The sequence below is a fragment of the Rattus norvegicus genome, chromosome 6, assembly GCF_036323735.1.
Source record: "Rattus norvegicus strain BN/NHsdMcwi chromosome 6, GRCr8, whole genome shotgun sequence".
NCBI classification, from domain to species: Eukaryota; Metazoa; Chordata; class Mammalia; order Rodentia; family Muridae; genus Rattus; species Rattus norvegicus.
Genome location: NC_086024.1, coordinates 53,479,308 through 53,504,743, shown reverse-complemented (window position 1 = coordinate 53,504,743; position 25,436 = coordinate 53,479,308). Strand labels below are relative to the sequence as shown.

General features: G+C 42.0%; 1 pseudogene; it reads right to left on the bottom strand.

Moving 5' to 3' along the window:
• Lamb2-ps1 (laminin subunit beta 2, pseudogene 1) overlaps positions 1 to 25,436 on the bottom strand; it is a 114,113-nt pseudogene that overhangs the window by 34,251 nt on the left and 54,426 nt on the right.

The window sequence follows — 25,436 nt, the reverse complement described above, 5'->3', positions numbered from 1 at the left end:
AAGATTATTTAAATGTCAGAGGGTACAAGGAAAGAGGATAACAGACTTTGATCTATAAGAGCCAACATCCTTCATTTTTTTCTCCTTGCGGCTGGGGATTTAGCTCAGTGGTAGAGCGCTTACCTAGGAAGCGCAAGGCCCTGGGTTCGGTCCCCAGCTCCCCCCCAAAAAAAAACAAAAAACAAAAAACAAAACAAAAACAAAAACACAAATGTACAGTTTGGGGTCTTGAGACTCTTCCCAGGCCTCAAGAAACCCTTTTTCTCCTTGCATGCTAGACAAGTATTATATCACCCCAACCCCTTCTTCCTGGTTGTTAATAATTTTATTAATTTTTAGTGGGAGTGTATGTGTACACTACAGTGCCCAGGTGGAAGTCAGAAGACAGCGTGTGGGAGTCACAGCTCTTTGCCTCTTCCTCCCATGTGTGTTCCAGGGATTGAACACAGGTCGTCAAGGTTGGCAGCAAGCCCTTCTACTGGGCTGTCTCACCCTCCTTCCCCTCCTGGTTTTAAAATAGCCAGTCTTTTAGAAGATTTATTTATTTATTTATGATCTATAAGTACACTGTAGCTGTCTTCAGATACACCAGAGGAGAGCATCAGATCTCATTACAGATGAGATCTCAGCAACCACCATGTGAGTACTGAGATTTGAACTCATGACCTCTGGAAGAGCAGTCAGTGCTCTTAACCACTGAGTCATCTCTCCGGCGAAAAAATGAGTTAAGTGGGACCCGGAGAAAACACTTAAGGACACGCAGTGGAATAGAGCAAGGACAGGGTGACAAGGTTTTAGCCCGAAGCGCACACTTGGATAGGAGACAATGTAGGAGTCACCCTGATCTGTAGTCCCATCATGTTTGATTCTTCTTTACACTGACTTTCTTTGGAAGTGTATTTTAAATTGATATGTAAGAATGATGTCTTCTAGGAGCAATGCAGATACCAAATTTGTGCTACCTATGGTTCTCACTAACCGTATTGCATTTTTTCATAATATTTGTGTGTACACATGTGATATGGTACACATGTGGAAGTCAGGGGACCACTGTGTGAGTCAATTATCTCCTACTATGTGGTCTCTGGGTATCAAAGTCAGGCTGTTAGGCTCCATCTACTGAGGTACCTATATCCACTGAGCTGTCTCACTAGCCTCCTAGGTGACTATTTAAGGTTAAATGAGGAAAATTCAGAAATGCACACTCCCACCCCTCATTAGCTTTTTAAAATTAATTCATTGACTTTACATCCTGATCACAGCTTCCCCTCCCTCCCTCTTGTCTCCCCACCCTCCACCACCCTCTCCCTATCTCCTCAGACAAGTGGAGGCCTCCCATGCATATCAGCCTACATATCAATTTGCAATAAGATGATCTTCTATTGAGCCTAGATAAGGCAGTCCAATTCCCAGAAATAAACCCACACACATAAGGACAAAGAAGCCAAGACTATACAATGGAAAAAAGAAAGCATCTTCAACAAATGGTGCTGGTCTAACTGGATGTCTGCCTGTTAAAGAAAGCAAACGGATCCACATTCATCACCCACGCACAAAACTTAAGTCCAAGTAGATCGAAGAAAGACTTGAACATAAAACCGGATACACTAAGTCTGATAGGAGCCAAAGTAGGGAATAGCCTTAAACACAATGGCACAGGAGCAACTGCCTGAACAGAACACTGGCAGCTCAGGCACTAAGATCAGCAATTAATAAATGGGACCTCGTGAAACTGAGAGGCTTCCGTAAGGCAAAAGACACCCTCAATAGATCAAAACAACAGCCTACAGAATGGGAAAAGATCTACACCACCCCTACATCAGAGAGAGGGTGGATATCCAAAATATATAAAGAACTCAAGAAATTAGATACCACCACACCGAATAACCCAATTTAAAAAATGGGGTACAGAGCTAAACACAGAACTCTCATCAAAGGAGTCTCTAATGGGCGAGGAGCACCTTAAAGAAATGTTGAAACTCCTTAGTCATTAGGGAAATGCAAGTCAAAAGGACCCTGAGATTCCACCTCACAGCAATCAGAATGCCTAAGATCAAAGGCTTCACCCGTCATCTGTACTACCTATACTCTAACTAGTGATTTCTTTGTTGGGCAGCATAGATGTTGAATGCTTTCCTTACTGCAGAGTGATGGACTGAGCACGGCTGCTTTGAATCCTGCAAATGGAACTCACACATGGCTGAAAGGTGTGGATCTCAAATCCAAGAGGACAGAGGATCTCCATGTAGCATCCGCACTACGTGGCAGGCATTCTGTGAACATCTGTCCAATCATAAGTAACAATGTCATAAACCCAGACGTCCTGCTTCCGTTTTCCTCCACAAGCTTCCAAATAGTAGATATTTGGCTCTAATCAGTCATGACCACCCTAGATGTCTGACCCATTGCAATAATTCAGAGAAATTTTTAATAAAGGCTAATATTTAACCCAGGCTAATAGTTTTCATGTAAGAAAAAGGTCTTTTTATATGATTATGACTACATTGTTTTCATAACTAGAATTAGGCCATGTGTACCTTCTAAGTGCACATTGCTTTAAAAAAAAAGAATCAAATAAAAGAAACTTGTGGGGGTTGTATGTGTGTGTGCACGTAGCATGGTGCATCTGAATGACTGCACCTGTGTTTTCAGCATTCACTTACAAATGCATCTTCCAGATGGATTGCTCTGATAGTTTTCCACACCGTAGAGTGTCCTGCTATGACCCGACGTAAGCTGTGAGAACAGTTGTGGGTGGTGAATGATGAATTGACAAGTTTTTTTTTTTTTTTTTGAATTGACAAGTTTTTATGGCCTAAACAAAACCAAAACCAAAGAATACAACATGCAGTGCATTTTCATAGGAAATAATTTTCTCTGGTGAGTTGGAGCACAGAGTTGAGCAAAAGTCGGAAGGAGGGTGACTCCCACGGTCAGCAGCCACCCCTGGAAGTATCAGAATCATAATTAATGTGTTTTGGCTTAGTGTTCTCCACCATACCGCCTGTTTCCAGCTGTTCAGGGACAGGTGGCCCCGGGGCTTGGGAACATACACAGATGTAAATGGAAACAAAGCATGCATTGGGAAACTGGCCACGTTCTTTAACTCCACAGTGATGGGAGTTCCCCCGGAACTGACAGAGGGGCACCGGCCAAACAAAGATGTGGTCTAGCATTCATCAGGCACTCTGGCAATAATGTTACCAACGTAGGATACACCGTGTAACTTCATCAGCTGGATCAGAGTTTTGTTCTACTTTATAATTGGTCGCTTTGCCGTATTCCTGCTTTTGACAGGAGGATGAATGGTCTTGTACCTTCCCATTTGTGTTCTTGAGTCTCTTCTGAAGACTGAAAAGGCTGGAGAAAATGAGAGGAAAGCCAAACACAGGCTGCTTGCAGGAATCTTAGACTGTATTTGACCAAGTATGCTTACTCACCAGCTCTGTAAGTGCACTTCCAGCGCTCGGGTAGCTAGGCTCATAAAATGACTCCATTTACCAACCTTCTCTGCACCCTTGGAGTTCCCACTGGTGTCTGCACCAGTAGAGGGGATGACAGGAAGTTGTTACTCCTGAGGTGTGTGGTAATGATGGCCGCTCTTGATTATGGAGTAGTACTTTCCTGTCCTTGCACTCGGTTTGCTTCCTTGGAACTGGTTCCCATCACCCCAAACCCTTTCTTGTGGAGTTGCAAAAAATAGGCCATCTCCTGATTCCCCAACCAATTTTGCTTGCCTCCACTTCTGTGCTGTGGGACATCCATTCTAATTACTTTAGGCCAGTGGTCCTCAACCTGTGGGTCGAGATCCCCTTAGGGGTGGCATATCAGATGCCCTGCATCTCAGATATTTACATTATATGATTTGTGATAGTAGCAAAATTACTGTTGTGAAGTAGCAATGAAATAACACTGTGTTTGGGGGCTCCACAATGCGAGGAACTGTATTAAAGGTCACAGCATCAGGGAGGTTGAGAACCATTGGTTTAGGCCCTTAGGATGCGATCGAGCAGTTTTACTCAGTATTCAGGTTGTCTTCTTTTAGACACATCCTTTAGAAAGTTTATGTTAACGGTGCTGTATTTAGAAGAAAGGAAAATTTCCATGTCCTCATTTACATGTAGTAGTAAAGTGTCCATCTTAGAGGAACGCAGTGTATAATAGTGTCTGCCAGGGGAGGGAGAGGGAGGGAAGGATAGAATACAAAAGCACAGCAGGATAGGAGGAGGAAGGTCTAGTGTAGTTTATAACACAGTAGGATGACCATGGGTAAAGGTGACCTATTAGCCATTTTAAAATGGCTACAAGTGAGGCTTTTGAATGCTTTTCAACATGAAAGACTAATGTATAGATAGGCTTCTCACCCTGATTTTGATCATTAAATATGCACCAAAACATCACTGTATACCCTGTAGCCATGCAGATGAAAGCTTACATGAAACTTTAAAAAAGTGCAAAAATGCTCTGTTGTTCAGAGATGACAATAATGATCCCGGAGTTGTACAGCGTGTGCAGCCAGTGTTGGTGATGGTCCTGAAGCTGATCACAGGAGGGAGGCCCTCTACTCTAGCCTGGGCGGGCTTCACGTCTCTGGCAGCCCTAGGCACTGCTGGCTCACTTGCAACTTCCCACAGTGAAAATCTCCAGCTATTTTCACATGAGCTGGTGCCAAGTGATTACTCTCACCCTTATGCAAATGATTTTAAATGCCTAGTTACACAACTTTGCTTTTACCCCGTTAACATTTCTCGTTGCTTCCCGCCTACGCTAGCGCCTGTTAGGCTATCTGGCCCTGTGTTCTGTCTTTAACATATTAGCTTACAGTTTTGCAGCATCTGAAAATCTGAGAAACTTGTTTCTCTAAACCCACCTAAACTGTTGACCAAAATATGGGACAGCACAGCTGGATCTCTCTGTGGGAATGCACTGGAGACCACCTCCTGGCTGACATGGAAATACTTATCCGAAGTTATTTAAACAGCTGGGAATGTAGTTAGCCATAAGTCTTCTCTGTACTCAAATGAAAGTGTTTCCTGACCGTAGAAAGCAACCTTCCTCAAGGGATTTCCTCATGGACCAAACAACTCAAAGTAGCCTGTAGTGAAGGGATTTTAATTAAATTAATGGTAGCTGAACTTCGAGGTCATAAGCTGTTCTTGGCCTCCATGATTGAACTGTATGTTGCAGGCTACTACAAATATGCTTTCCCAGAGGTCCAAGAAGCCGGCCAGACAGTGATATCATGGATGGTAGAAGTTTTACATGAGTTAAGAAGCCAACTATTTGTGTGGGGGCCAATCTGTCTATTCCGTGGTCGGTGGCTGTAGGTATAGAGAGAACAGGGGAACGTGTCAGATGGGTGTGAACACCTAGGACATACACCTTGGTTTATAACATCGTTCTCCAATAAAGGAACCAACATTTGTTAGAGCTCTGTCTAAAAGTGGGGCAGGAGATGTATGAGTCCAGAACATTTTGCTCTGACTATAAACGGAGAGGATACCTTGAGGAATTCTATAATATATGAGTATGAAATAGGTATAAACCCTAACTAAAAGAATTTACTATGGCTAAAGCCTAAATCATTTCAACAACAAAATAGCGTTGGGCCATTATGAGTAGGATAGTAAAACACCCATGAATTCATCCTGATATATATCACTATGTGTCTGTAGTCCCCATTTATTCAAATATATATTCAAGTATATATTCAAACACATATATTCTTTTGAATAAGTGGGGACAATGGACAAATTTCTAATACAGAATAAGCCCAGTGATTTGTGGGATATGACACCTTCACGGAGGTTGATAAAGACTCCTTACTTGTAAGTGTGGGATGTGCATGGTGATGCCCCTTTCTAAAAGTGCAGTATAGAGTGGGGAAAAGAGTAACTGTATAGCATAGAAAACTTGACAGACATTTCTATAAAGCGACCGTGATTCACAGTCTGGGATTAGTCATGTTAGTCTTATGTGATGAGGTGGGTCCCTGGTCATCTTCTCACATCCCAGAACCCCAGGCTAATGAGAAAAATCTTTTGTGAAGTGAAGCACATTCGATAGATATTCTAAAACCTGTGACAGTTTTGAAAAATGAGGAAAGGCAGGAGGAGGCTAAAGAGACTTGGTAACCTCTTGTAAAGAGCTCTGGGTAAAAAACAGAGCATTCCAAGAAGATTATGAAGTGTAGTTAATGATACTATATTAATGTTGGGTTATTATTGTGACAAATATACCAGCCGATATAAGATGCTAAGAATAGGGGCAAGTGGGTGTGGTAGACATTTTCTTGGTACTATCTTTATAATCTCACGATATGTTTGATTATTTAAAGAGTTTGTGCTTTTGCAAAGGGGGCATGGTGTATTTGTGTGGGTTGGTTAGAGAGGGTTGGAGCAGAAGCAAGGGAAGGGCAAACACATTCTGTATAGATGAGTCATTTTTATCAGAGCACGGTGGTGCATTCCTGCAACCCTGGCATCCAGGGGCCCATGGTAGGAAGACTGCAAGTTCCAGGCCAGCTTGGACTACATAGGGAAATCCCGTCTTAAGAAATTTACTTACATAAGAGTTTACCTTTGGGTAACAAGTTCAACAGTGGAAATGAAGTTAGAGATCATTCTCATGCTTACTAATGGAAACGGCTCTGGAAGTTGTATGTGTGTATTTATTTGTTTTGGACACCAGGCCCCATTTTATAGCCCAGGCTAGCTTCCAGTTCGTCCTGCTTCACTCTCCTGGGATTCTAGGCATGCAACTCCAAACCTGTTTAAGACTCCAGTTTCTTAAATCAGGGTTTTGATTTCAATAAACCTGCGTTCCTACACCATTGAGTTGACTTTTTGCAAAATTTTATATTGTCGTATTTGTCTTCTCCCCATCTCTTTCCACATGAAAATTATTTGAGAAAATACATTTATTAAGGGGGGGAAGAAAGAGGAAACAAAACTACTAAACAGCTTTCCCACGAGTGGGTAATTTTACAGTATTTAACATTTTTCTGTGCCTCTTGTCTGGTCGACTATTACTGGGGCTGTGGGTAACACTAAGTGTGCATTGAGTAGTGAATCATAGCCCATTCTCTTTAGGAGTCATCCGTGCTGGTCTGGAGAAGGTAGCCTAATGATTGCCACCGGTGATGGCCACACCATTTAAAAATGGTCTCATGTATCTGGAGTCACCTATTTATTGATTATAGTTTCTGATTAGTAATTGTTCTTTGGATCTTACCTGGGACTGTGTGTGCGAGATAGTGTGTGTGTGTGTGTGTGTGTGGGGTGGCTTGTGTTTGGCTTTCACCGTGTGTGGAGCCTGACTTCTCAGGCTTAGAGAGGTCCAGAGAAAACTGAGGTAGGCAAAGCTTAGCCCTGAAGCTCTCGGTCTCTTTTTTTGGGCCTTTGATTCTTGGGAAAATAAATACCAACTCTGTCTTGTTTAAGGGGAGTCAAGTTTAGAACCACTGACCCTCAACAGCAAGTAAATAAATATACCATCCACAAACTTGAAAACCATGCTTCACCGTCCATTCTTATTCCCAGTATACTAGAAAGTTCCAAAGTGCCTTGCCTAGTCACAGAGGCTACCTTGAGAGGGTGAGTCATAGTCACATTACTGACTCACCTCCCAGGGATCAGATTCCAGTATCCATCAGTGCAATGGTCACAGACAAAGTCTGTGGCATGTGTCAGATGAGGACATGCTCCGGTGACAGGGTCACAAAGGCAAACTTCCCCACCCAGGGGATGTGCAGTGACACTCACTCCAGAAGGAACACCTGAAGTAATAAAACCGTGGTTAGAGGTAGATTCTGTAACACTGGCACTTAAGGAATTGTGGAAAAGGCTTTGGACAGATCTCTTATGAGTTCTTTGAAGGACCCAGCCCAGAAACTCTCTGGGCAGCATAGGCTTTGAGGCATCCTCGATGGTGCAAACCTCCAATCGGCTTTGATCTTCCCAAACATCAGTCTCACATGAATCAGCCTAAGCTTCTGAAGCTTTGGGGGGTGATGACTTACATTTCTCTGAAACTCTTTTCCAAAATTTAAATAATCTGAAATAAAAAGTCTTTCTAAATTAGTGTGGGTAAACTGAAGCACTGGAAACATTCCCCTGGATCTTAGCACTTCCCTCCTTTACCCTTTACTTATTAGACCTTTGCCTTTCACAGCAGCACTGCTCATATTCCTATATAAAAATCTGTTCATGAGTGTTTTACAGATGCTGGGGATTCTGATTCAGTGTGCACAGAGTACAGCCCAGGAATCTTCACATTAACAATGACTATCATGGTCAAAGAAACAGTCACAAAATGCAATGCTGGGGAGCACTGCCCACCAGCACCTGAGACCAGCTGCTACACCTAGTGAGCACTGCCCCCCAGCACCTAGACCAGCTGCTACACCCACCCCTCTTCTGCTGACAATTTTCACTCAACAACCTTCTCTCTTAGTGGGTGCTGCTTTTGCTAGCAAGGATCCTCCCAAATGAAAGCAGCCTGGGACAGCTAACACCGCATTCACAAACTGCCAACTAGCAACTGTGTCCTCCTTGGGAGCTTTGTGGACTTACTTTTGCAGGTCTGATTGAGGGCAGATCCAAAGTCACCTGGTTCGCAGGAATGGCAGCTTCGGCCTTGAGTTTAATGCAGACATGTGAGACATTCCCATTACCGGCTGCAGGATTCTGGGTCTGTTATATCTATGTTGTTGCAGACACAGGGCTGGCAGGGTGCTCCCCATATTCTTGGATTGCCATAGAATCTAAGACCACATTCTTCACACTAAACACCTGGAAGAAAAGAGAAAAAAAGGAAATGGAGGGAAGGGTGGTGTTGGGGTGAGGAAGGGTGGGTGTTGGAGTGTGGAGGGGTGGGTGTTAGGGTATGGAGGGGGCCTGTTGGGTTGTAGACTAAGGCTCTAACAGAGAGAGATTGATCTTTTTCTGGGGGACAATGTCAAAGAAAAGTAGGAGTTCAAAATTTAAAAAGTATTCATTTTTATCTCTCATTCACTGAGAAAACAAAAAAGGTATGCTAGATAGTTTATGTCAACTTGACACAAGTTAATGTCATTTTGGAAGAGGGAACCTTAACTAAGAGAATATTTTCCATTTGCCAGGGCTGGATCTTTTTTTTTTTAATTTTTTTTATTAGATATACTTCTTTACTTACATTTCAAACGTTATTCCCCTTCCTGGTTTCCTGACCATAAGTCCCCATTCCCTCCCCTCTCCCTCTCCCACATGGGTATTCCCCTTATACATCCCCCATATTTCCCTTCACTGGGGGTCCAACCTTGGCAGGACCAAAGGCTTCCCCTTCCCCTGGTGCCCCAACAAGGCTATTCTCTGCTACATATGCAGTTGGAGCCCTGGGTCAGTCCATGTATAGTCTTTCGTTAGCGGTTTAGTCCCTGGAAGCTCTGGTTGGTTGGCATTGTTGTTCTTATGAGGTTGCAAGCTCCTTCAACTCTTTCAATACTTCCTTTAATTCCCCCCAAGGGGGTCCTGTTCTCAGTTCAGTGGTTTGCTGCTTGCATTCGCCTCTGTATTTGACATGCTCTGGTTGTGTCTCTCAGGAGAGATTATATCCGGTCCATTTCAGCATGCATTTTTTAGCTTCATCAATCTTATCTAGTTTTGGTGACTGTATATATATGGGCCACATGTGTGTCAGGCTCTGAATGGCCATTCCTTGAGTCACTGCTCTAAACTTTGCTTCCATGTCCCTTTCTATGGATATTTTTTCTCCTTTTAAGAAGGAGTGGGAGCATCTGCATTTTGGTCATCATTCTTGAGCTTCCTGTGGTCTGTGGATTGCATCTTGGGTAATTTGAGCTTTTTGGGTAATATCCACTTATCAAAGAGTGCATACAAAGTGTGTTTTTCTGTGATTGGGTTACTTCACTCAAGATGATATTTTCTAGTTCCATATACTTGGCTATGGATTTCATGAAGTCACTGTTTTTGATAGCTGAGTAGTGCTCCATTATGTAGATGTACCACACAGTGAACTCTTGGGGTCACTTAAGTACACTATCATATCATCTACAAATAGTGATATTTTGATTTCTTCCCTTGAATTCATTCCTCTGTTGAAGGGCATCTGGGTTCTTTCCAGCTTCTGGCTATTATAAATAAGGCTGCTATGAACATAGTGGAGCACGTGTCTTTGTTGTATGTTGGAGCATCTTTTGGGTATATGCCCAGGAGAGGTATAGGTGGGTCCTCAGGTAGTGCACTGTCCAATTTTCTGAGGAACCTCCAGACTGATTTCCAGAATGGTTTTACCAGTCTGCAATCCCACCAACAATGGAGGAGTGTTCCTCTTTCTCCACATCCTCGCCAGCATCTGCTGTCAACCTGAGTTTTTGATCTTAGCCATTCTCACTGGTGTGAGGTGGAATCTCAGCATTGTTTTGATTTGCATTTCTCTGATGACTAAGGATTTGAACATTTCTTTAGGTGCTTTTTGGTCATTTGATAATCCTCAGCTGAGAATGTTTTGTTTAGCTCTGTACCCCATTTTTTAATAGGGTTATTTGGCTCTCTGAGTCAAACTTCTTGAGTTCTTTGTATATTTTGGATATTAGCCCTCTATCAGATGTAGGATAGGTAAAATTCCTTTCTCAATCTGTTGGTTGTCATTTTGTCCTAATGACACAGTGTCTTTTGCCTTACAGAAGCTTTGCAGTTTTATGAGGTCCCATTTGTCGATTCTTGATCTTAGAGCATGAGTCATTGGTGTGTTTTTGTTTGTTTGTTTGTTTGTTTGTTTTTCTGTTTTTTTTTTCCGGAGCTGGGGACCGAACCTAGGGCCTTGCACTTGCTAGGCAAGCGCTCTACCACTGAGCTAAATCCCCAACTCTGGTGTTTTGTTTAGGAAATTTTCCCCAGTGCTCATGTGTTCGAGACTCTTCCCCACTTTTCCTTCTATTAGTTTGAGTGTATCTGGTTTGATGAGGAGGTCCTTGATCCACTTAGATTTAAGCTTTGTACATGGTGATAAGAATGGATTGATTTGCATTCTTCTACATGCTGACCTCCAGTTGAACCAGCACCATTTGCTGAAAATGCTATCTTTTTTCCATTGGGTGGTTTTAGCTCCTTTGTCAAAGATCAAGTAACCATAGGTGTGTGGGTTCATTTCTGGGTCTTCAATTCTGTTCCACTGATCTATCTGCCTGTCTCTGTACCAATACCATACAGTTTTTATGACTATTGCTCTGTAATACTGCTTGAAGTCAGGGATGGTGATTTCCCCCCAAGTTCTTTTATTGCTGAGTATAGTTTTTCCTATCCTGGGTTTTTTGTTATTCCAAAATGAATTTGCAAATTGCTCTTTCTAACTTTATAAAGATTTGAGTAGGAATTTTGATGGGGATTACTTTGAACCTGTAGATAGCTTTTGGCAAAATGGCCATCTTAACTATATTAATCCTGCCAATCCATGAGCATGGAAGATCTTTCCATCTTCTGAGATCTTCCTCAATTTCTTTCTTCAGAGACTTGAAGTTCTTGTCATATAGATCTTTCACTTGCTTGGTTAACATCACACCAAGATATTTTATATTATTTGAGACTATTGTGAAGGGTGTCATTTCCTTAAGTTCTTTCTCAGCCTGTTTATCCTTTGAGTCGAGGAAGGCTACTGATTTGTTTGAGTTAATTTTATACCCCGACACTTTGCTGAAGTTGTTTATCAGGTTAAGTAGCTCTCTGGTGGAACTTGGGGTCACTTAAGTACACTATCATATCATCTGCAAATAGTGATATTTTGATTTCTTCCCTTCCAATTTGTATCCATTTGACCTCCTTTTGCTGTCTGGTTAGGACTTGGAGTACTTGCTCTGGCTAGGACTTGGAAATAAGTAGGGAGAGAGTGGGCATCCTTGTCTAGTCACTGATTTTAGTGGGATTGCTTCAAGTTTCTCTCCATTTAGGTTGATGTAAGCTACTGGTTTGCTGTATGTTCCTTTTTGCTATGTTTACATATGGGCCTTGAATTCCTGATCTTTCCAGGACTTTTATCATGAAGGGGTGTTGAATTTTGTCAAATGCTTTCTCAGCATCTAATGAAATGATCATGTGGTTCTTATCTTTGAGTTTGTTTATATAGTGGATTACATTGATGGATTTCCATATATTGAACCATCCCTGCATCCCTGGGATTAAGCCTACTTGATCATGACGGATGATCATTTTGATGTGTTCTTGGATTCGGTTTGCAAGAATTTCATTGAGTATTTTTGTGTCAATATTCATAAGGGAAATTGGTCCTAAGTTCTCTCTCTTTGTTGGGTCTTTGTGTGGTTTTGGTATAAGAGTAATTGTGGCTTCATAGAAGGAATTTGGTAGTGCTCCGTCTGTTTCAATTTTGTGGAATAGTTTGGATAGTATTGGTATGAAGTCTTCTATGAAGGTCTGATAGAATTCTACACTGAACCCATCTGGACCTGGACTCTTTTTGGTTGGGAGACTTTTAATAACAGCTTCTATTTCTTTAGGAGTTATGGGGTTGTTTAGATGGTTTATTTGTTCCTGATTTAACTTTGGTACTTGGTATCTGTCTAGAACGTTGCCCATTTCTTCCAGATTTTCCAGTTTTATTGAATATAGGCTTTTGTGGTGGGATCTGATTTTTTTTTAATTTCTTCAGATTCTGTTGTTAATGTCTCCCTTTTCATTTTTGATTTTGTTAATTTAGATACACTCTCTGTGACCTCTGGCTAGTCTGACTAAGGGTTTATCTATTTTATTGATTTTCTCAAGGAACCAGCTCCTGGTTTTGTTGTTTCTTTTTATAGTCCTTTTCATTTATACCTGGTTGATTTCATCCCTGAATTTGATTATTCCCTGCCTCCTACTCTTCTTGGGTTTATTTATTTCTTTTTGTTCTAGAGGTTTTAGGTGTGCTGTCAAGCTGTTGACGTATGCTCTCTTCTGTTTCTCTTTGCAGGCACTCAGAGCTATGAGTTTTCCTCTTAGCACTGCTTTCATCATGCCTCATAAGTTTGGGGATGTTTATCTTCATTTTCATTAAATTCTAAGAAGTCTTTAAATATGCCCATATTCTCTGTATTTATAGATACTGCTTGAGCTGGAGATGAATTCAAAACTCAAAGTTCAGCATCACCATGGCCAAGGAAATCAAAGTTGGTGGTCAGAAAGTCATCATAATTTTCATACCAGTTCCTCAGCTGAACTCACTTCAGAAAAATCCAAGTCTGGCTAGTTGGTGAATTGGGAAACACATCTTCATTGCTTAGGGGAGGATTCTGCCCATACCAACCCAGAAAATCTGTGTGAAAAACAAACAAAAACACACAGAAGCAGTGCCCTGACAGCTATGCACAGTGCCATCCTTAAAGACTTGGTCTTCCCAAGGGAAATTATGGGTAAGAGGATCCATGTGGAATTGGATGGCAGGTGGCTCATAAAGGTTCATTTAGACAAAGTACAGCTGAATAACTTGAAGCAAAAGATTGGAACTTTTTCTGGGATGTATACGAAGCTCATGGGCAAGGACACTAATTTTGAATGCCCAGAGTCTCATTTGTAAAGAAAATGACTGAATAAAGTGTCATTCATAGAAAAAAGAAAAAAATAGAAAAGAAAAAGGAAATATTCTCTAATATTAGCCCGTGGGCAAGCCTGTGGTATATTTCCTTCATTGATAATTGATGTAAGAGGGCTCGCTATGGGCAGCACCACCCCTGAACTGATTGTCCTGTGTGCTATAAGAAAGCAGGCTGTGCAAGCCATGAGGAACCTGACAGTAAGCAGCACTCCTCCATGGCTCTTGCCCTGCTCTTGCCCTAGCTTTCTCTAATAACGGACTGTGATGTTGAACTGTAAGCTGAGAAAAACCCTTTCCTCTCCAAGTAGCTTTTGGTCATGGTGTTTTATCATAGCAGTAGGAACCCTAACTAAGATAAAACATTATTTAGATCTAAAAAGCCTTTGGTCAAGAATGGATTCTACTCTGTCTTTAAAAACTATGGAGTTGGGGCAAATGATTTCTAGGTCTTTATATAACTGGAGTCAGTCTTCTGGGTCTGAGGATCAAAGGTGACCTTAGTCCCCATTCTCCCTGGGGAATCTTGGTTTCTATTCACCTTACAGATGAACCATGGTGCAAATGAAGCAGCCATAGTACCTCGCAGCTTAAAAGAATGCCTGAATGGATATAGGGGGTGGGCTGATGCTAAGGTTCTGTTCCCAAATTGGTTCTTGATTGAACAATAAAGATGCCAGGGTCCAATTGCTATGTGGAAGGAAAGAGGTAGGACTTCTGGTTCCCCACAGGCAGGCTATGAGAGGCAGGAGGAGGAGAAAAGGATTGGCCATGCTTCGGAGGGAGAAAAAGCAATGAGTCATGTGAAATCTAGGGTGGAGTGACCATTGGCCACTTCCCCAACTGGGCCTGGGGTAGCAGGTGGGATATTTTAAACATAATTAAGCTGAGGGCAAATACAGAGGGCTGAATAAGGAGAAGGTAACTGAGCAACTGAGTGCAGATTTAGGATGCTGACCTGGGAGTGAAAAGAAGGTCGAAAGATAGCCGAGGAAGGTTTGGAAGAGTCCAGCAATTGAGCCAATAAGGCAGGTTGAAAAGAAAGGTTGTGTGTGTGTGTGTGTGTGTGTGTGTGTGTGTGTGTGTGTGTGTGTGTGTGTCTTTTATCTGCAGATCCAGGGAAACCTGGGTGGGGCTGCAGTATGCCTGGAGCTTAAAATGGGGTAGCAAAAAATACATGCTACAAATGATTCCACGCCAGTGGATTTCAGAGTGCAAGCCCTGCAGTATTTCTGCTGAGTCCTACATCAAAACACCATTGTTCTCCCCAACAGTCTGCCTCCTACCCTAAAGGCGGCTACAGTTGTTTGGGGCCCAGATGATTCTACTGTCCATATTTAGCCCATCAACTGAAAATACTCTTAGTCTCTAAAACTGACCAGCCAAGCCACAAGTGCTACGAGAAAAGAGAAGAACAAATATTTAACTAAAGCTACGTTGTAATCTCGATATAACAACCAAAAGAATCAGTCAGTGATTTGTGATTACAATGGTAATTACTATTGAAGGAAACAATATTGTGTGTAGTTTGCCATATTTTCTTAGTGTGAGTAAAATCAAGTAGACCCTAAAAGCATCCTAAATTGCTTACATTCTATACTCATAGTTGATGGGGTCTGAGAGTTGCTCTACAAACCACAGGAACATCGGTATCAGTCAGACAGTGATAGTTTATTGAATGCATACCCTATATACTGAGCAGATTAGGAATGTAGCTCAGAATTATCTAAGCTATGACAACAAACATTTCTCAGGGTAGGTTTATGAAGAAAAAAAACATGGTGAGCTCATATGCAGGTGCAGGAAGTGCTGGTCAGCGGTCAGCTCTGACTCAAGGTATTTTAGACACAGCAATTCATATTGACCTTTAACTTGATGGCTCCTATGTAAAGCTTTGTGGAATTTCTTAATATTAACAAACCTCAAAGAGAACGCACAGAACATAACCAGATATGTGATCAGCACCACCTTGCTCTGAGTCAAGTTATTTCTCTGTGTTAATGACTGGCAGGGATTTTTCAGCAACAATATGAAATAGCTGGCAGGCATGGAACAAAATGGCTGCAGGTATGCTGCAGGCTGGGGTCAGACCACAACATTAGTCATGCTTAGGCTTTTTAAAATAAAAATTGGAAGCCAAGCAGTGGTGGCACATGCCTTTAATCCCCGTACTAGAGAGGCAGAGGCAGGCAGATCAGGTAGGCTAGACTGGTCTACAGAATGAGTCTCAGGACAGCCAGGGCTACACCAAAAAACCCTGTCTCAAAAACAAAAACAAAACAAGAATATTGATTGATTGAGCAACCCATGTAAATTTTATATTAAGACATTTGCAGTATCTACACTGTAGTACCCAAATCAATGTTTCAATAACTAAAAAGTTAGTTACATTTGTGAAATATCAGTTAAAGTGTTTAGAATTATGCAAAGAAAAGTACTTGGCTGATTAAAATTTTAACTTTTTATATAATTAATATGTCTATAGTATGATACTTATTCATATATCTAACATGTGATGATTATATTTTTTTTCTTTTTTTCGGAGCTGGGGACCGAACCCAGGGCCTTGCGCTTCCTAGGCAAGCGCTCTACCACTGAGCTAAATCCCCAACCCGATGATTATATTTTTGAATGACTAAATTTGACCCAATCTCTCTTGGTCAGTTAGTTTTATAAAACTTGAAGACAATTCTTTTTTTAATTAGTTATTTTATTTATTTACATTTCAAATGTTGTTCCCTTTCCTGGTTTGCCCTTTACAAATTCCCCATCCCATCTCCCCCTACCTTTTGCCTTTATGAGGGTGCTTACCCACCCACCCACTCCTGCCTCACCCCTCTACTATCCCCTTACACTGGAGCATTAAGACTCCACAGTACTAAGGGCTTCCCCTCCCATTGATGCTAGATAAGGCAATCCTCTGCTACATATGTATCTGGAGCCATGGATCCCTCCATGTATATTCTTTGGTTGGTGGTGTAGTTCCTGGGAGCTCTGAGGAGTCTGGTTGGTTTAACATTGCTGTTCTTTCTATGGTGTTGCAAACCCCTTCAGCTCTTTCTTTCCTTCCCCTAACTCTTCCATTGGGGTTCCTGGACTCAGTCCGATGGTTGGCTGTGAGTATTAGTCAGGTGCTGGAAGAACCTCTCAGGGGACAGCTATATCAGTCTCCTGCGAGCAAGACAATTCTAATTCAGTGGAATGGGTATGTAACTATCATTAGTTTTCTAGCGATTCAAAGTTTTTATTAAGGTAAGCAGTAACCAAGGCGACTCTGCCTTGTGACCAGTAACCTTGGCTCTGTTCTGCTCACCTGATCATTTCCAGATCATAGTGCGAGATGAAAGAAAACATGACTTCCATGTTTAAGATATGACATCTTTTTCGGGTCCCCATATTGAAACCCATACTCTTTAAGTATCATTTCTATATTTGTAAATTTTCATTTATGAGTTCTATGATGTGGTCTCTGAAGGACCAAATAGATTTCTATTTCTACTTCTTATATTTTAAGTTCATTGTGTCTACAGATTGTTAATATTGTAATTTAATGTAGACTTACTTTGAATAAAACTAGTTTAATTGGCCAAAAAAAAAAAAAGAAAAAGAAAAAGAAAAGGAAAAAGAAAAAGAAAACATGACTTCATACCCACATGGCCCTGAATACAACAGGCTACATCTGAGCTCCCAGAATTCTGGTAACATGAATGAAGATAATACTGATTGTTTGAAGGAACATCTGAAACAGGAATGGGTGACAGGATTGTCCTGAAGAAGGGTTTTCACAGTAACCATCAATGCACTTGTCAAGGCAATTTTTTTTTTTTTTAAAACTGAAATGTTCCCAGGAAAAGCCCATGTGTTAGCCAGTGTGCGTTTGGATGCTCTAGGACAGTGTAGCTCAAAACTGAGTATTTCAGATGCTCATTGATCCATAAGGACCTTTAGAAGTATATCGAAGGTCTCTAAGATATGCCTTTAAAGTTCAATGTAGTAGCCCTGCGTGATACACGTGTCAGACCTGGGGATATAGATGCGTGGGCAGGCATGAGTTACCTACTGATCTAACCAGACATTTTATGACTCTCAGGTTAATTTTGAAGGCTGGTGGAACAGTAACCTTCCCACTCACAGCCATCATTCTACACGTAAATACTGCTGTGCCTTCCCTCGAAGGCCTTCCGTTGTGAAATAATGTAAAAGTCTCAAAATGCTCATGGATCCAACACCCTCCACAGTCTATTCTGGTTGTAAAACCTTCACAATTGAAGCTTGACCCCGTGTTTGCACCACAAAGTCCGGCAAACCAGTCATAAGGGCAAAGGTAGCATCTGAGAAACCCAGAGTAGCCCGATACCCACTGATCACAATGGGGGCCAGTCACCTCCCTGTGGCAGGAGCACTGACCAGTTATTTGGTCACATAGGGAGTCCTTAGAGTCGCAGTGATGGCAGTGGCATGCTGGGTAAAGCAAAGAGAACTATGCTGGTATGGGGCAAGTTTCATGATGAAACAACTCTAACTCTGATTCTGGAGTCCCAGCCCTAACTGAAGTCAATGAAGTGGGTTTGGTATGTGCTAAGAACAAAGTCTGGCATTAATGAATGCCGGGCTAATGTGGTAACTGATGACTCATCGATTCACTCAATAAATAGCAGCTTGTGGCCAACTGGGCTTTATGCTAGTTTGCGCAAAGAAACTGAACGAACAATATATTTTCAAAGTCATACGCTCCCATATATGGTGGCTCAAAAATTTAACTTGGAGATGGTAAACACATTGAGAACCATCTCAGGGTGTCCACGGTCTCCTTTGTCCTAGACGAGGCAGGAGAGACAGTCTTCCTCTGTTGTATGGCTCAGTTCTTTAAGCTCATCTTGATAGAGGGATAATTGCTCCTCTGAGTCCATATGTGGATCCCGAATAGTTTGTAACTTAGAAGAGGAAGCGGAAGGAGGAGAGAAGCAGTAATGACCTGGTTAAGTACTGTTTGCTCAGTAGGCAGCCAGACCCACTCACTGGCTGGGAAGAAGTCACCTCTGTGGACCGTGACTGAAAAGGTGTGGTCACTGCTAGAAAGAATTGGTTGACCTCTAGGTTTCATGGCTCCTCAGTTAGGTATCTGTGGGGAGCAACACTATTACCAATGTTTCCTTTGTGGAGATAGACTGTGGCAACCACGGGAACTGAATTATCAAGGTCAGTTGGAGCTCCGTGTTAGTGTTGTTAATGGATGTCTTATAAAATGAGTCACAAGGCTCTTTGTGACCCTGACATCAGAATGGATAATACCCCAGTGGTGGAGATCGTATGTGTAGTGACAGTGTTGTCCCTTTCTTGATTTTCCCAATCTAGCGGTTGGCTGAGGCTGCCTAGACACTGACTTTAGAGGTTGGAATAGAAAGCTAGGGTGCATGACCAACTCACTTCTTGGTGTTTCCATTTTCCCTGGAACCCTTTTCCAGATACTCTACATTGCAAACTCCCAGAGGCATGGGTCACCTCCCTTCATCCTTCATGAGCCCTGAATAGAGAGAGCTCTGTAAAGTCAATACCACCTCATCAGGGGATGAATGAAGCATGGTGGGAGACAGTTCAGGTTATTTTATATACATAGTTATAACAATACAATATATAACAATAGTCAAATTCCCAATACCCTCCATTTAAAACCTCCGAATTTCCTTGCCTGCTTTTAAAACACCAACACTGTAAACCATCATTTTTCTCTAGTCTTTTTTTAAACCATATACCATGACAGCCACAGTTTACATTGACACTGGCCTCCAAACAGGCTGCAACTGGACCCATCTGGACCCTGAGGGTAACATTGGAAGGCTTCAGGGAACAGAGGAAGGGAGATATTGGTAAGGGAGGGGAAGAGGAGTACCTTGATCCTTACTGGCTTAGTCCATGTCTTCTGCATAACACGAACCTGGCATCTCTCTAATCCGTCTCAACTATTAGATCAGGATTTACACATGGGAACATGGGTAATGTTCAGAGGCAATATTACCTGTGTAGTACTTAGAACAGTGATTGGCATGTGGTAACTGCTCAATAAACATTGCTGAACAGCCTAATTAAAGGCTTAATAAATTGCTTTAACTAACTGATTTTTTGAATGTTACTCTTGGAGTCAGTTACTGATGTGCGTGGGGCAGAAGCATACATTAATGGTATGGATTTGGAGGGTCTGGAATAGGCTTGCATGTTGAGGTCTAGGTTCCTATTGCAGCATTACAGAAAGTAGGGATTTCGAGAAGTGATAGGATTGGGGGGCTCTGCCTTCATCAGTGAATTCCTCCACTGGATTTATAATTTGATGACAGCTATGGGCGGTGGTAAAAATTAGGAGGCAGGGTTTGGCTGGAGGAAATAGGTACTAGGAATGTGTCTTAGAAGGGCACAACTTTTTCTTGGGCCCTTTCTTGTCTCTCTGCATCCTGGCCATCACAGAGCAAGTAGTGTTGCTTCACATCACCCTCCCACCATTTTGGTTTGTTTCATCTGTGCCCCAGAAAAAAATGGAACTAGCTAACTGTAGACTGAAACCACAAGCCAAAATACACCCTTCCTGATTTTCAAGTTATTTCTTTCAGGAATTCATTGTGGTGATAAAAATTAACGCATGCACGCAGCGAGCAGCTTTTTATCGCCTCGGCTCCGTGCGTTGCAGGAGACAGTGCGCTGATCCTCGACATAGCTGTCAGTGGATATGTCTCCATTTCAGGCTGAGTTCACTCTTGAGCAGACTTTTGGCAAAGTTAGGACACATTTTTGGATGCCACAAGGCAAACTCCCTTCCCTCCACGCAAAGAATATTACAAATCTCGGCAGATTATGTAATCATCTTGGGCCCTCACACCATTATCTGTTAAGAAAGAAATAAATTGGTTAGAGTTCATCCTAGACCCCAAATTCTAGGATTCCAAATACATGTTTTGGACCATTGCCCCAGCGGCTCACTCCAAGTCTCGAAGTGCAGGTCCTCATTGTATGTTTACCACACCGAACAGTCTGATTCTAGCATGTCAACATGCTGCACTGGGCATCTAATTATTGGCTGATGGGAATGTTGTTCGGAGTGGGTGCTAGAATTGATCTATTAGTCCACATTCCAAAAAGCATCTGCAGGGCTCAGAGAGCCTCAGCAGAGCCATTGAGGACACTCACCCAGGGCCCCATTGTGCAGCTGTGTGAACATGCTGATCAAGAGCCTTTCACACACAGCTGGGAGCACTTGAGGTCCCACCCCCGAGGCCATTTCAAGACAGTTTTGCTGCTCCTACTCAGCTACATCCTGCTCGCCGCAGAAATCCCCCAGTGAACTGGTGGGAACGAGGCCAAGCTTTTGAGATAATGAGAAAAGAAGATGCATGTTCAAACTCTGCTGTCTAAGAGTCTCGCTGCGTAAACAACTGACCTCAAAGCGGTGGCTCAAAAAAGACACTCAGCCCAGTCTTTCAAATTGTCTGGGACTTTTATAATTTTATGATCGTCAGTTACTTAAGCAATCTTTAGGTGTTTACAGTTGCTAACCCATCATGGCAAAGAAAATAAAAATTTTTTATTGATTTATTTTTTTATCATATTTTTACTTTCCAAGCATCTCTTGTCTCCCATGTGTATGCGTCACTCAGGGTTCACATCAGCCCACCTTTCCTTCCACATTCACTTCCTTGGAGTCCGTTAGCTTATGTCTCTTGCACATGTGTCTGTGGATAGCTGCAGACCTACCTGGACCCAGTTACTTATTGGTTGTCCTACAGGAACCAGCACCCACACACATCCAAACCTGTTTTCCTTTCTGTCCATATCAGGCATAGAATCTCCCTCCTGGAAGGCTGCCTTAGATCAACAGCATCGCCATCTTGTTGTGTTGCTGGGTAACATCATCATCTACTGATCTCTGAACGGAGAAAGCCTTGGCTATCCTTGACTCCGTTGGTCAGTGATGCTCTCCACTCAGCCACAGTTTCACTCAGTTCTCCCTCTTTTTTTTTTTTTTTTTGTTCTTTTTTTTTTTCGGAGCTGGGGACCGAACCCAGGGCCTTGCGCTTCCTAGGCAAGCGCTCTACCACTGAGCTAAATCCCCAACCCCTCAGTTCTCCCTCTTAAATCTGTCTAGAGTATAACTAACTCTTCACCCTCTTGCTACTTTCCTAGAGTGGTACCCATAGATGTTCTAATGTCTATTTCCCCAATCTGCTGGTTCTCTATGTTACCATCATAAAGGCCCTATCCAGCGTACTTTGTTCAGATAATCTACTGTACTTGGATAAAACCCACACTTCTCTTTCCACACTGTGTGTGAATCTCCATCCTTTAAGACCAGAGCTTCTTGATGTGGAAGTCACCTCCATCTGGAAGCATTCTAGAGGTTCACGGGAGTGGTTTAAGTCAGCACAGTGCTTGGGTATAGTGAGTTATGTGTTTAGTGGATGGGGATCAGAAATACTAGACATCCTCATAAAATGATGTAATGTCTCCCACAGCTTGTAAATGTTCCATTGAACAAGCATAAAGGAAGAAAAAAAAAGCCTTGACAGTACTTGACAGGACTTGAGAGACTAAGTCCATGGTTTTAAACACACTAATGTGTTCATAATACACCTGCCTCTATGGCTGTCTCGTGCTTAGCATTTGCATATGTAAACATATTTTTACTTCATTGTATCTTCTGGTATATTCGTGTTTCTGTACATTCTTTGTTTATCAACTATTTTTTTTATTAACATCAGCACATTATACTACTTCGCTTGGAAGTTATGTGTGTGGATGGACTATATTGACTATACATTTCATCTCAAAAAATATTAGAAAATGTGTTGTAAAAACGAGAGACTTGGGTCTTAGGTATTCCCCAAAGGTCTATATACTGAAGTCTTACTCTCTGGAATAGTTCTATTGAGAGGTGTGTATGGAGTGTGTTTTGATCGTTGGGAATATGCCCTCAGATATGCCCTGGTTGGGACTCCAGTCATTTTTTCTTCTCATTCCCATCCCTGCTATGAGAGGTGAGTAGCATTGTTATCCCTGCCGTGAAAGGTAAGTAGCATTGTTATATTCCTGCTCCTTAGCATGATGGGTTACATCATTACTGCTCCCATTACATTAGGGCGTCCTAACCACAGACTTAACCCTATCAAACAATGTGACCAAATAAACCTTTCTCTCTATAAGTTGGCCTTTTAAATGCATTTTGTTACGATAACAGAAAGGTGTCTCACACTGGGATGTTGGATCAGATAAGGCCAAGAACAATGATATAATTTGCACTGAGGTTTTTGCACTGCTGTAGCTCTCAGGATTTCAACCCTGTGATGGTCAATCTCAGCTGTCAACTAGGTGACATCTAGAACCACAGGAAAGATGGATCCCCGGCATACATAGGGATTATCTTGATTAGGCTGATTGAAGTGGGACGATCTACCCACTGTGGATGGCATCATTCCCTGGGCTAGATCTTGGACTGTAGTTTGGAGAAAGTGAGTTAAACACATGTATTCATTGCTCTCTGCTTCCCAACACAAGTTCTTACCACCAGACCTTCTCCACTGTGACGGACTGTATCCTTGAACTGTGAGATATAACAAATCCTTCCTTCCTTACATAGCTTCTGTCAAGGTATTTCATCACAGCAACAGGAAAAGTAATTGAGATGTATTTCACACTGTTGTTTGCCTGTCTCATTGTCCCCTCAGAGAGTAAGCCTCAGAGGCATGTCTACTACTAACTAACTTACAGTAAGTGCTTCATAAAACATCATTTGATGGGGTATATTTATATCTACCATTATGATTTTAAATTTAATCTAAAATGGTTGCATTCTTCAAGCAGAAAACAGGTGGGAAGAAACACAAGACAGGGAGATGACTTGAGGGTTGGGGTCAAGCTAGACAACCAGAGATGAGTTGACAGTTCAGAGTGTGAGCCAGTTCCCAGTTGGCCACTCCTGGGAACAAGCATGTGGGCCAATCGACAATAGTCCCTCAGTTTAGGATTCTGCAGTGCATGCCTTGCTTCTTGTAGAAACATCTAAAGATTTACATTTACCAAGTCTAATGCATTCCAGGTTTAAAAAAGAAGAATGGCAGTTTGATATTACAGAATGCCTGACATACTTTTGATCCTAATGCAGTTTTATGGAAACATGTACCGTATAATCTAGGTGACAGAAATGAAAGCTTAAGGGCCTCACTATGCCAGAAAAATAAAAGGCATTTATGCAGAGCAGCACCAACCATGGACAGAAGACCATTTAGTCTGCTTTTCATTGGTCCTGCTCTTAGATGCATTGCTCATTAGGTTTTTTTTTTTTGTTTGTTTGTTTTGTTTTGTTTTGTTTTGTTTTTTTGGGGGGTCAACCCAGCAAAAACTGGGGACATCTGGGAAGAGGCCTGTGGACAGGTCTGTGGATGCTTTCAACAGTAACTGATAGGAAAAGAGCCAGGCCATTGAGTGGTGACATCCTGGCCAAGTGGTCTTGGGTTGTATAAAGTAGTTGGAGTAAGGCACAAGGAGCAAGTCAGTAAGTAGCACTCATCCATGGCCTTGCTTCAGTTCCTGCCTTGAGTTTCTGCCCTGACTTCACTTCCTGAGGGTCTCTGATCAGGACATCAAAGCTAAGTAAACTGTGTCCTCTCCAAGTAGCTTTTATCCCAGCAATAGAAGCAAACTAAGACAGATGCCAAGGATAATGTGACTGAGGAGGAGCACACACAGACTTGGGGACAGCTGGGTCTCACATGGTCAGTTCTTTCTTTCCAGAGCAGTGAAGTTGGTGGTATGATGTTGAGCTCACTAGTGTGCAATAAAAAGTGCAGGGACTTTCCTCCTCTAGACATTCTGCATCAGGGACTACATGGACCATGGTACTGAGCCTGGATCCTCTTTTTGTTAGACCGTTGTTCCTGCCCTGCAGCTGCTGTGCTTTTGACTTCTCTCTAGCAATCTCAAAGGGCTCATAGCTGTCTTCATTACAAAATAGCACCCAGCCACATGGATGAGGGTCTTATGCACTCAGGGGCGGAGGTTGGCATGACACGTGTAGAGCTACTTCCTTGCCTCCAGGTACATTTAGCTCTACACCTGGTGGGACAAGATGAAAGACTTCCTGCAGTTGAGGCTGCGTCCCGGCTCCTTGCCCTCGCATCTTGTTTATTCCTCTTTTTTCTGGAGTCATACTCTCAATAAATCACATGCCCTTGAATTTCTGTCTCAGCCTAAAACACGGATCTAGAGCTTCTTTTGATGTTTTTCAGAGCTGGCCAAGACAAGCTTCTCTCTTAATTTTGATTCATAGGCCAGGGTTTTCCATAGGTACATGTAAGAAAATGAATCAAATGAATATATTATAAAATTAATTTTCAATTATCTACTTACTGCATCTATCAAGCATCTTTTTGATAGTGTGACATATATGTCTATATTTTGTCTTGAACTGAGAAGTCTTTGAGAGTAAGCACTATATTTAAGTGCAGGAACAATGCAGTGCTAAACCATACAAATTCAGGTAATAAATCACCCTCTATAATACTATGTTATAGTCCTTGGAATACAAATAATTAGAGGTTTTTAGAATCTGGATTTGAATAACTCTCAAGTGTCAAGATTGTCATTAATAATATCTTTTAGAGGCCTACAACTTTGTTAGTTTTCTACCCCCCTCTCTCTCTTTTAACTCCCCATTGGAGGTGCTATTATTTTTAAATTTTATTTTTAATATTTGTTTTATTCTTGTCCCCAGGTATGTGCTTGTTTGTTCACAGAAGTCCAAAGAGAGAGTCAGATCCCTTGGAGCTGAAGTCTTTGGTGGTTGTGAACAGCCGGATATGGGTGTTGGAATCTGAACT